General features: G+C 33.0%; 1 long non-coding RNA gene across 1 annotated transcript; it reads right to left on the bottom strand.

The window, feature by feature from the left end:
- Positions 1–414: 414 nt before the first annotated feature.
- LOC148605200 (uncharacterized) lies at positions 415–2,028 on the bottom strand. Its single transcript, XR_015915865.1, has 3 exons — positions 1,895–2,028; positions 1,297–1,339; positions 415–629 (listed from the first exon to the last, which is right to left on the bottom strand). It is a non-coding gene; the product is annotated as an uncharacterized LOC148605200 (long non-coding RNA).
- Between the last annotated feature and the right edge of the window lie 11,884 nt (positions 2,029–13,912).

Raw genomic sequence — 13,912 nt, forward strand, 5'->3', positions numbered from 1 at the left:
GCAATGCCAAACTTCTACTGATTGCTTTCTTAACACTTTTGTCTTGTTAATTAATATTTTACACAGAAAGATGTATTACTATTAATTCTGAACTCTACGCCCTGTAAATGACAAAGTTTCCAAGCAGTTAAATGATCAATTATCGCGTCAAGATCATGTACAGTCATAACTTCATTTCGACAGTACAGGGTACATGGTGTGTATTTAGTGGTATCAATTAATACATGACTTGTACCTTTATACAAGCAGCATAAGAAAGAAAAATATAAAACTTCATGTAAGGCATGTTGCAAATAGGGATTTACCGAAGCAAATGTAATTTGAAGAAACAGAAATTTAATTTAATAAATAGCATTTATATAAACTGCATATGGCTCAAAAAATATACTGTGATAAAATAAACGTGTTGTCGCATCAATTTTAAGTAAATATATCTTGCTTTCAAAGTCACACTTTTTTCAGACATACAACAAGTGACATGATCTAACCATTAATATTCTAAAAAGTGATGTTTAAATCTACAGAAAATATTCCTAGTCGATGTAATGATAAACTGTCGACTGATTGTCCAGTTCGTCATATGTGTCTGGTTTATTTGGTGATCCGGGCAGTTCATAGGTATCTTAACTCTAAAATAAATACAAAACAAACAGCAAATCATTATATTCTCAAACACAGAAAATAAACCATGAAGTATGTTCATGTTATGTGCGTGATTGATCTAAAAAAATAAAACGAACAAATTTGTTGCTAAAAATGACGTAATAGTTTACATTTGAACTTTAAGTTCAGGTGCAAAGCGGGGAGAATACTTTTATTAAAGTGCATTCTGTATATACAAAGTAATGTGACAAAACATTGTTACGGTCATCCAATGAGGCTTAAGATGCGCTGGTCATATTAGTAAGCACAATGATATTAATTTTATACAGTGAACAAAAGCTAAAACAAATAAATATCAAAACAGATCCCAATCTAATTGCAACTAGATTTTGTTATTTGTCCACTACGTCCAGAACTCAGTGGACAAATTACAAGATCTAGTTTTAAATAGATTGAACGGACCCTTCAGCCTAGACTGTTGACTTGGAATCATTTTAAACCTAATTATGGATCATAATTTACTAATAGATGCTTTTTTTTTGGGGGGTATATGCGCAGATAATTTCCTTACTTATTTCATCACCGACTAAAATATTGTTTAAAATGAGTTGTTAGTTATCATAGTTTTAAACAATGGTCCAATAAAAAATTAGCATGGTTTTTAGTTCACCACTAACAAGAAATAAATTTTACCTTTCATTAACATATTCCTTCACTTTTGTACTTGTGTCTTTCCCTAAAATAAAAATTCTGATAAATGTTTTATATATATATATATATATTCTATTGCATTTTTTATTTGTATTGAATTTGTGTTCGCCTTAAAGTTCAACAATGTACCATTTTTCCAAGTGAAAACACCTGTGCTTGTAAAAAAAGACCTATCCTAACGTAACTGATATGTCATATTTTGTTAGTACATTTTATTAGGTGGTTTTGTTTTATCTTGACAAAATTTTCTTTAATACCATTTGGCTACCTGTAAAGGATTTCATTTGACAGTTTATGAATATCATTAACGACTTTTGTCATACTAGAGGAATGAAGGAGTACTTGTAGAAATCGATTATCGTCATATTCATGCAATAATTGTAGACAGCTTATAACTGTATAACAAAGTCGTAGTTTTTTTTTTACATTAGTAATTAGAGCTTAAACATTCAAACATTTTTCTCTAATGTTTTTAATTTTTGTAAACGTCTGAAGTTATTTCTATTACATTTCTTTCTGTTCACAGAAAGTTCTCTCTCTCTCTCTCTCATACAGGTCTTAACGTACATAGTACCTTTACCTTGTTTTGAAGAGCAGTTTTTTTAATACTACGTTCACTACGGCTGCAATAATAACTACAACTGAAATAAAAGATGGCACACCAACTGTTGAAATCACATTGTCCGACAAACCTCTGTTCTCTCTATACTTTTCTGTACCAAAGAGAAAAAAATAGCATTACTGTATAAACTGAGTGGAGAAATAATATATCGTGTACTAAGTTACAGCCCTAGATTAATCCTACGAGGAGGAATCACCCGGCCAGCCAAAGCTATATTTTTATATAGCCTAGCTGGGCGAGTGGTCTAGGGCGCTGGACTTAGTGCAGGTGGTGTTGCCATAGATGTCACAGCGGTAAATGTTCTTTTGAAAGAATTAATCAATAGTAAAAGATTCGGACGAAACACAAAGAACATATTCTAAGAATATGGAAAACGAGCACATAAAACAAACGACATGAAATAACCAAAATAGTACATACAAAGGAACATAAGAAAATGAGCAAGTGGGACTCCACTAACAAACCGGGAGTATAAACCAGGTGTACGGGTGGGTATTGGCGTCCTCTTCTGTTTTAAGAAAAACCCGTTTAGTTGCTCGTAAAATGCCACGTCCGGGGTAAACGAATGAGAAAAAAAATGTGACACAGTGAACATTACGCTTCCCAGTGTGCAGTTGAATACACCATAACGATCCACAAAATCATGATGATGACCATAAAATAAAAAGGTCTTATTTTTAAAGGTTATTATACAATTACTTTTTTTCAAAAACTTACTACACATTAGAGTTTTTCCACTCCATGTGCCATTACTTTCGTAAGCTAACTCCTTATCTCCATAGATCATTTTATACCCAGTCGAACAGTTGAAAGAAATAGTATCACCAACAGAATTACAGGCTGTTGTGTTTGTAGAAAATGAGACGTGATCAATATCAGGATAATGCGCATCTGAATATATATTGTGCTACATATCTTTTAAAAGGAGTAGCATTAAATGTTGTTAAGAGTAATCAAGGGAAACAAGATTCGGGCGAAACACAAAAAAGGTCATGCTATAACCAAAAAAGTACGTACAAAGGAACATAAGAAAATGAGCAAGTGGGACTCCACTAACAAACGGGGAGTATAAACCAGGTGTACAGGTGGGGTGGGCTTCCTCCACTTCAGTAGAAACACCCGCCGAGTTGCTCATAAAATACAACATCCGGGGTAGACGAATGAGAAGAAAAACTAGGACACATTGAACATTACAGTCCCCATTGTGAAATTGAATACAACATAACGATTCACAAAATCATGATGATAACAATAAAATATATGCAATGTTGACTTTAATCTTGTAGCAATATAACCCTGTTCCATAAACCTAATTGTAGGAATTATCTTGTAAGTTTGTGACAATAGCTCAATTTCTAATGAATTCTAGAACAAATGTTAAGAATGGATCCCTATTCGCTGACTGTGGACCAATCTACATTGATAATGTAACAGTATTAAAACCAGGCTTTACAAAATTAAACTTAATTAATAAATTAGAACCAACCAATCAAAAGATTATCGACAAATACAATACGTGTTGTAGTTCTTAATAGAGTACGAATTATAACTGACTAGCAAAAACGATTTGGACTCCGGTCTTATTTTTCAATGGTAATTATCCTATAACTGACTAGCAAAAACGATTTGGACTCCGGTCTTATTTTTCAATGGTAATTATCCATTTTCCTATAACTGACTAGCGAAAACGATTTGGACTCCGGTCTTATTTTTCAATGGTAATTATCCATTTTCCTATAACTGACTAGCGAAAACGATTTGGACTCCGGTCTTATTTTTCAATGGTAATTATCCTATAACTGACTAGCAAAAACAATTTAAACTCCGGTCTTATTTTTCAATGGTAATTTATCCATTTTCTTTATAACTGACTAGAAAAACGATTTGAACTCCGGTCTTATTTTTCAATGGTAATTATCCATTTTCATTTTCAAAAACTTACTACATGTTGGAGGTGTTCCTCTCTATGTGCCATTACTTTCGCAAGCTAACTCTACATCTCCAGAGATTATTTTATACCCAGTCGAACAGTTGAATGAAATAGTATCACTGTGACCAACAGAGTAACCGGTTGTTGTCTTTGTAGAAAATGGGACGGGATTAATATCTGGACAATTCGCATCTGAAAATATATCGTGCTACATATACTTTAAAACAAGTATCATTTATTGTTCTTTCTGAAGAGAAATCACGGAAAACCGCGAAACCCAAAGAATTTATTCTATGAAATTGGAAAAGAGACTCATATAACAAAAGACATGAACGAAATAAATGAAAGGGGACATTTTTCGTTTTAATCACCGTTCATGCGTTTATATATTTTTTTTAAAGAATGAATAAACGTGCAAATTTAAAAACAAACAATAATAACAAACCTGAATCGCATGTATTTTCAAAAGGTTGACATAAAGTGATACCAGGTGGAAGTTTCTCGGATGTTCCTGAAATAAAGAAACAATTTTTAATATCAATTTGCATGTGTAATATAAAAGAAAAAGTTAAAGCTAACTGTTCATCCATGTTTTGTTTGTTTGCTAAAAGAAGAATAATTCCCCAATCGGAACACCTCAGCTTGGTCCCAAAAGGAATAAGACAATATAAGAAAATTCCTACATTATACACTTTCACCCAAGGAAGACGTATCAATTTGAAATGGCAAACGTTTGATCTCTGCATTAGTAGAGACTTTTCAAAATTGTTCATAAGAATGTTTAAAAAAAATAATGCCTGCCCCTGAAATAATCATTTACAGTGCATATGAATGAAATTATATTTCAATTCAAATGATTGAAATGATAAAGCCAATCTTTCCATTTTCATTTTTATTATGATTGCAGAAAATGTCAAACAAAACCTTTTTTGTGTTTTTTGTTTTTGTTTTGTTTGTTTTTGTTTTTGTTTTTGTTTTTGTTTTTGTTTTTGTTTTTGTTTTGTTTTTGTTTCGTTTCGTTTCGTTTCGTTTTGTTTTGTTTTGTTTTTTTTTTTGTTTGTTCTTTTTTGGTTTTGTTTTTGTTTTTGAATGACTCTCCGTGATTGCATTGGTTAAATTTAGGCACACCTTAATATGAGCGCCGCTTCCCCGCAAGCACGGTCAAAGCGAATTTTTATTTTTGTTGGAAGCAATGGAATGTTATCATGGAGTGAAAGAGTGGTCAATTCAGACGCTTAGATTTTCCTTTTGTGGTAACAATTGTCATAAAATCGTAAAAAGTGGAATTTTCAGAATTTCCGGGTTTTTTTTTAGAACATTCGATATAGTATTTTTTTCTTCATACCGTAGTTCAAACAAACTTTTGTGTCCCTTGCACGTTTAAAGTGTACGAACTAAGTGTCGTTGTACCAAAGTTTACTGTCCTATCACTATGCCCGGGACGTTTGTATATCCACGCTGCGTTCCTTAACTCTCTTGGTATTTTACAGCTTTCTACACAAAATACGGAGAAAACTTAACAAAAATGAAAACTTGTCATCCGCTTCATCCTGTGTCGTAATAGTTACTCTAAGAACACACCAGATCATTATATACACAAATAATTTTCAGTTTAGTATGGAGGAAATAATTTGGTTATATAAGACTTCAATGCCACCACAGACCACTCCCACCAAAATAAATGAAAAGAAAAACGGTGGACTAGTTTCATCAAAGTACTGATGTACTGAATCAATTTATATCGATTGCTTGATTTTATCGTCAAATTGTAAACCAAGGGTGTGATAACATGAAAGAAATGTGAATAATCTTAAAGTATCTTAACACATGCGTATTGTTGTAAATTCTTCGTATTATTCACCAACGCTTTTGTTTAATTTCACACATTCTGATTACGACTGGAATTCCAGTTATCGTCAAAAATCGCACAGAAATTCATGTTGCATCGTAGCACAATGCCAGTTTGCGTAATATACAGGTTTGTTATCAAAAGTCTATTTCCAAACACCTAGATAAATAAGCGCAAAACTCCCCAGCATACTGTAAAATTGAACATAATAACAGACAGAGTTTCTAAATTTTCAGGTCGAAATTCAATTTATCGACCTCCAGGTCGAAACTGCCTGTCAAATCATTCAAACTTAAGATATGAAGTTAATCTTGTCCTTATAATTTTTGAGATACTAGTACCTCTAAACTAGCTACAGCTATTTCTCAGTTGATAAGCTGTAGCTCAAACTCTACAAATTAACGCATATTAAATACTTAAGTATCCTGTAACAGAGCTTAGTTTCTGGGCATCTACGTGTAGTTCCAGAGACACGTACACCAGCATTACAAAAACTTAGAATATGATTTCAAAACTTAGTTCTGGTTAGGAAAACACTAGTCGTGCACTTGTTAATCCTTAAAGCACCTACAGCTTTTGACTCATGGCCAAATAGCCAGATAGAATGCTTATTACAAAAAGTAATATCTGACAATGTGTAAAATTTACTCAAAATATTAGCCGCAAAAAAATAGCTTAGAACCTCATTTCTTATATAAGTTTCTTGATCAGAACCTCTACCCCTTTTTTTAAATATTTGGATCCACCTCTACATGAAATATCCCTGAAGACAACCCAAAATCCTTGTTTATATTTCTTTTCTAGGATTGCGGACTTTCATCTCATAGATCGATTTTTCATTCCAAGCTACATGTAAACATCAAATTCAAATGGTTCATTATGTGTATATGCATGTATAAGCATAATATACTAACTACATGTATCTGCATTTGGACCTTAACGGGATATGGCAATGGAACTAGTATATTCCAGCAGAGATGTAAGAAATAAGTGCAGATGCCAACAGTCTTCACAGACGATTGCAATGTCAACTCTAATTACCGATCTAAATCGATAATAATGCAAAATTTTATTTCGTATTTATTGAAGTTAGACTTTTCTATATAAAAAGCGCAAATCTATGTATACTAAAAGGTCAAAAATTTACATTAGAAAGTTTTTTACTATATTATAAACATTCGTTTGAAATATTGGAAGTTACTGTAGACTTTTGATAAATGCACGTCTTGTCATATAATTGGTAAATTTAAGAAATCAGTCTGAAGTCTTCAAAGTCTTTAATCGACAAATATTTTCTGTCAATGATTTTGGCTTCCTTTCAACATCCGAAATGGCACGAATGCGATATGCTCTATAATCGGGTGACATCCAATAAAATCTTGGTTCCCTTGATATGATTGCGTACTCTTTCGTAACCGTGGTGACCAGATTGTTTTCAATTACCCGGAAAATGATTAAACAACTGGCAATGTCTATTATATATATTGGAGTTCTGATATGATATATAACCTATATATGGTCAATTATAACGAGCCCCGCACAAACGTAAAATTGATGATAGAAAATGCTCCACCCCCTAGCGAAAGAATAAATGACTTGATGTCTTCCATAGACTTTTAAAAAGTTCGCATATATACATCCTTTAAACAACTCTTTTCGACTACTAAGGTACGTCTAGAGTCCTTTTTACCCATTTGCAGTGAAATACTGATGTGTTATCGTCCTCTACATTACAATATTTGTTTTCCTTCTATAAAACGATTATGTATTGGGTGTATTCAACTTAAATGATGTCAATTCAGCCACTGATATTACTAATACATTTGTAGTAAATAACAAAATAAAATAAATCGAATGCTTTATTTTATTATTATTATTATTATTATTATTGTTATTATTGGATTATTTTGGGCGTTTTCACACTTATTGTCCGTAAAACTCCTTGAAACATTTACGCTTCCCATTTTTTGTATCCGTGCATCATGCTAAGCGCTTTACGTACGCATAAACGCACGATAAGAACGTTCGTTTTGTTTTTAAACGCTCGATACGCGTGTTCATTTTAATAAACACACGACATATCATGATCTAAGCTCATTATTTTCCTTTTAGTCAACTATCATCTTTTATATTTTTACAATAACTTTTTTGAATAATTTCTATATTTTTTTTTTATTTTCTCTTTCCTCATTAAGTGTGAGTATTAATATTGTTTTCGTTGTTCGTCTATAACGCACGATATATAAGCGTGCTTCTATCGTGTGTTTAAACGCACGCTTAAACAGCGATCGTTTCATAATCGTTTGTTTATCGTGTGGTTGGTGAGCGTTTTGGTATCGTGCTTGTGGGTAATCTAAACGCCACAAGGAGTGCACCAAGGAAACTGTAACAGCATTAATTCTTAATTCTTAGTTCCATGCTTTTAAATCGGGCTCTCAATGTCATGCTCAAATGTAGTATTAAAAAAGATACCCTTCTTTGGAATACGGCCGGGAAGTACATGTAATCATTTAAGTATTGGCGCCAAAAATCAAGACTGTTACACACTTTACAAACAACGAAAAAGTACATTTTAATCTAATTTCAGAACAAATCCACAGGATTATATCTATGAATATCATTATTGCGATAAGAAATATTTAATGACATATTGCCTTTTTTTTATTTTCGAAGGAGTTAACTCTACAAAGTATGCTTGTTTATTTTTTCATGTTTGTATTTTTTATATTTAGTAAAAACACACTATTGTTTTTTGTAAAGGAAATCATTTCTCCTTGCTTTGAACTCAAAAATGATCTCTCTATATATGGTACTAAACAAACTAAAAAGGAAGATGCTCGATAAATCGTCACTGGACGATAATGTGGTCATTTAAAAATCGTAAGAAGCTAATGATGTACTTCATAGGAAATCGTTATATTGTTAATATCTATTCTCATTCACTGGGCTTCTTACACAACTTTATATAAAAAGCATATGCATGACTAAACGGTTGCAAACCTACCGAAATATATTCCCTTTCGTGTGTACTTGCATCAAATTTCACATCATTTAAGTATTTGGAAACCTGATACGCTCGTTGTGTAATTCGTCGAACTCAGATACATGAACATATACAATTAAACAACGCAAACTAAAATAGGTGTTTGAAATATTTCGCTATGGTTTTGATTAAGTTTTAGTCTCCGTTTATACATGTATAAATCATTTAGTCTATACTAGTAATTTGTACAAATCAATATATGGTTACCCGGTCCGGCATACATGTAGTTACCAAACTTCCTTGTTTTGTAGTAAAAATTCATCTAAGGCTATCTACAGTATATGTAATTGATATTTCCAAAGTGGCCATAGTTAAATTAAAATACACTGTCAACAGAGATACGTGTTAATCTCATTTTTACTGTCGAAAGTTGTTCAATTTTACATTTAGCGAATACTGATTTATGGATGATATGGCATATTCGTTTTTAAAACAGATTTTGTATGCATATTCGGTGTACATTTATAGCATATATATTGCAACTTAACCGAGTCGTATTTTAATTTACCTCAATCTAATTAACATTAGCCCCTCCGATTTTTAACGCAAGGTCTAATTTTAATTGATCTTACCCACAGGAGAAAATTGATATTCTATAGAAAAAATAACACAAATACAAGTAAGAATCCATTTCCGTGAAAACAGTTTCTATTTATATGTATATATACTGTAACTAGCTATATGCAAGAGTTGGTAGCCTAGTTTTATACCAGAAATATGAAAGAGTAATCAAGGGAACCAAGGCTATAGCGGTAATCAAAAGAATGTAATCCAGGGACAAAGACCAGACATGGAAAACAGACATACACAACAAAGAACATAAAGTTACTAAAATCGTACATACAAAGTAACAAAAGTAAATGAGCAATTCGGACTCCACTAAAAACTAGGAGCATGGACCAGGTGCACCGGTAGGGTAAGAGTCCCCTGCTTTAAAAGTTTGTAGAAACACCCGCCGAGTTGCTCATAAAAAGTCAAGTCTGGGGTAGACAAACGAGGAAAGGAAAACCATGACCCGTTGAATAAATCGGTTTTCATGGTGCAGATGGATACTCAACTTATACTCAACGGTAATATGTATGCATCACCATTGTAGAAACTATTAACAGTTGCATCTGTCTACTTTCTGTAAAAAAACAAACAAAAATTATTTCAATAAAAAAAATAGAAGTAACGTAATCAAACTACTCATGTATGGAAGCGTATTAGGGCCACTTTTTTATTATGATAGAAAGATTAATTTAGCATACTTTACAGATTTTATCTCAAGGACCAGTCCATATAAAATACAGACATTAATTGCCTGTTGAAAGGTGAAAAACCAGTGGATCAGACGAATCGGGTGCTTTTTATGTCTAAATACATGTATGCTATGTTTTTTTTTTTTTTTTTTTTTTTTTTTTTTTTTTGTGACAATAGTCCTTTCTGTATTTAAATTTGTACTTCTGGGAAAATCCCAATTTAAATCAACCAAATCAAACCAAACCAAGAACGATAACTCTTGCAAAGTGCTTATTTCATGTGCAATTTATATAAATTTTATTTCCAAAAGCACAACCCCAAAATGAAAAACTAAGGCTTGTTATGTGATCAGTATCTGTTTCTGTACAAGAAATAACACTGAATTCGGTGGGTTTTTGACATGCACGAATTACCTCCTGTCTGATTTTTATAAAGACTGCTACTTTAGTGAAAATGGATCTTCCTGTATGTCAGATTGAAATAAAAGGCATTTTATACATGTATTTTTCTGTTAAGTGTAGTACATGTGTACTTTCCGTACATGTTTCCGACAAAAAAAAATCACCATTTTTCTCTGATTTTAAACTACATGTATTATACATAATGGCGTATTCTATTAAGAGAATATATCATTTTTTTAACTGTCACGATACACAAAACGTTTCACCTATATCTTTCAAAATACATCGTCTGGACAAAAAAGGCGGAGAATACTTAATTACTTTAAAATTCGTAGTACGATTTTTAGCACTTTCCAGGTACAATATTAATTTGATCAGACACTGTGAATCTGCACTTGTGTGATACCTGTCTTACTTGAGAATTCTATTGGATCAATTCTTTTTCACCGGCATGTAGTGTAGATTAGGTCAAAATTGGAGATTCAAAGTATGTTATGTTAATGGGATGAAATTATATAATGAATGAACAGTGGTCAAGGTCACTGATGATAGTTTAAATAATCGAAGCTAGGTCCTTAGCTATTTTGTAAACACCATAAATCTGCAGTTAATTAACTGTTAATTTTTCATACGGGAATGATTATTGTCTGAATAAAATTATTATAGACAACGGTTTCATTCAAAAATATGGGAGCTTATAAGATGAAATGATGAAAGGAATGCTCGACCCTCCGCTTGATTTCGTTTTTTTTTCCAATAAACAAGATTTCAATCGATGTTCTGTTGAGATCAAAGGCATTTTCGTCCGTAGACGAGTATTGTTAATAAAATATATATCATTGCTGTTTGTTCATTATAACTTTAAGCAGTTACAAGTATGCATAAGGTCGTACCAAAAAGATATATAAGACAACTACCTTCGTCAAAGTGCCATCTAGCGTTATCGAAACCTGGTCCAAGAAAATCTAGACCGGGCTCGTTCAGGACACTCACTCAACTACACATGTATCATTGGTCGACATGTATTGTTAACTATATGAAAAAAAAATCTAGAACTGTTCACATTGACCAAACTGAACATATAGTTCATTTCTAGGCAACTATAGTTGTGTGTTGTTCAAGGAATACATTGATCGGGACATAGATGATTTTTTTTAAAGTCGCTTATATCGTTAACGACTTCTTGCATTCGTAATTTCAGTACTGTACATTTGTATATGATTCGCAAATTACATTTCACTACACTACCTTATGCTGCTGATCTGTGCCGTAGAACCGTCAATTCTAGCTTCATACGAGATCAAAATGTACCTCTTAAATACTATACGTGTACAGTGTTTCTACGTGTGTTTTTTACATGTACATGTATGAGAGCGGGAGGTTTACATTAAAAGTTGAAACAATCGGTTAACATTGGACTGTCTGTAATATAGCCGAGAAACCCCTTAAAGAATTCTCCAAGTTGTTTTGATCGAGAAACATTCGGGTCATCACGGTTACGAAGAAACCCGATTTTAACTAGAGCATATCGCAACTTCGCTTGAAGTTTGCCGATCATAGCCGATTGACGAACTGTTGCGTTACACAACAAAGTTCAAGCCCCGTGCGGGTCCGGGTTTTAAAAGAATAGTCCTGCAGCAGCGTTAAGCTTGTCGTAAAGGGCGACTAAATAGTGCTCAGAGACCTATCCGGGGGCTAGGCGCTCTGCTCACAGAGCAACTGGGCTGTGTGTCCCCGGTGGTGGAATTGGGTACCCCTGGCATGTTACATGCTGGGGTTGTCAGGCTATAATACGGAAAACCTGACCGCAAACCACAGTGGTGCACCGTGTTGGGAAAGATGTCACATTCCTCGCACGTTAAAGAACCCTGCTGTGGTATTCGATAGGAGTAGGAACATTTGCGCTCCGCCACAGGAGGCTAAATTACCCGACCTTACGCATCCCCGTTTTTTCTAGTGGCAATCAAAATTTGTCGACCCTATTGTCCTTGTGTCCCATCCTTTTTTTATTTCATCATCATTTCATGTTCATTTTATCATCCATTTCATGTTCATCGTCTGAATATAGCTGAAATATTGCTGCTCGGACATCAAACCCCAACAAACAAACAAACAACAAAGTTCAAAGTTCAAAAGTAAAGTCGGTACATACAACATTACAACACAAGCTCTACATGCTATAATGAGCTTTAAAACCGACATAAGCTTTGAAACGTGCTAAAATGTCAAGTAGATTTTCGAAAAAGGAATACACTTATTTTGCTAGTACATGTACGATATCGCAAAATATGTGAAATGGAAAAGAACACGAATGTATGTTATCAATCGACCTAAAATCTTAATTTCAGCTCACTGAACTTTGTGATTTTTTAACATTCTGAACAGTCCATACATATATATATAAATACGCCAGGATTTGTGGTGAAAATGAGAAAATTACTGATTGATTGGAAGTTAAGTTTAGTAGAGCATTAAATTCGCCTGGATGGCGAAAGCAAGCCAAAATCAGTGGTAAAGAATATTTTGACGATTAGCGACTTTGAAGACTTCAGTCTTTGATTTTATACTGTAAACACCCGTCTGGGTTTATTTCTTGTAATAACGTTCTCTTATTTTTTATCACGCTTATGCTCGATCGGACGGAGGAGAATGTAATCACAAAAAACTACCATATTAAGCAAATGTAATTATTTTTTTAATGTGTTTAAAATTATAACTCCACTGTATACTCCCTTTTTGTATTCGGGATTCGATCCGTTTTTATAGCGTAATCAGTACTCCCGCATGCGGACGCTTAACTCTTTTTTTGTAAAATGAATCTAGAAGTGAAATTATTCCTTGCTTGACTGTCTCGTTGTCACTCAAACCACATCTTCAATTTCTATATTTATCCTGCAACCATTTGATTTTTATGGGTGGCATTACGATTAAATTTGAAAAAAAAGACAGGATGGTAGCATAAGGTTAAAAAAACTAGGATGATCATTCGGGTAAAAAAAAGGCAGGATGCAGCTGTTGAAAACAAATCAGGATATGTTTTTGTAAATAATTGGAAAATGCTGATTTCTAATTGAAATATAAGTCATATTTGTATATATCATGAAAAAAAAATCCAGTGGAAAAATCTTGACAGGACGGATTTGGTCCGTTACGTGATTTTTATGTCAAAAATTCTTAACAAATTCTTAAAGCTTGTACTTTTTTTAACTATATTTTGATGATTGTATATGTTTTTGAAATATGTCCAGAAATGAATTCAAAATCTTGACAGCACCAACTTTTTCCAACAGGAAATTTTCAACTTTGGTATCGGATGTGGATACTAACAAAGTTTTTTGTATAAGTAATAACTATCTGTCAAAAAAGTTTACATATTCTTAAAGCCTGTATTGAACGGTATATTTTGATATAAAAATCATTCGATTTTGAGAAAATTATTTTTTAGGGAAAAAATCTTCACAGGACGGACTCTTTCTGTTACTTGATTTGTACAGTTTTTCACGGGAGTATG

The sequence above is a fragment of the Perna viridis genome, chromosome 10 (assembly GCF_037379345.1).
Source record: "Perna viridis isolate PV_CMFRI_1.1 ecotype Kerala chromosome 10, ASM3737934v1, whole genome shotgun sequence".
In the NCBI taxonomy this organism is placed as follows: Eukaryota; Metazoa; Mollusca; class Bivalvia; order Mytilida; family Mytilidae; genus Perna; species Perna viridis.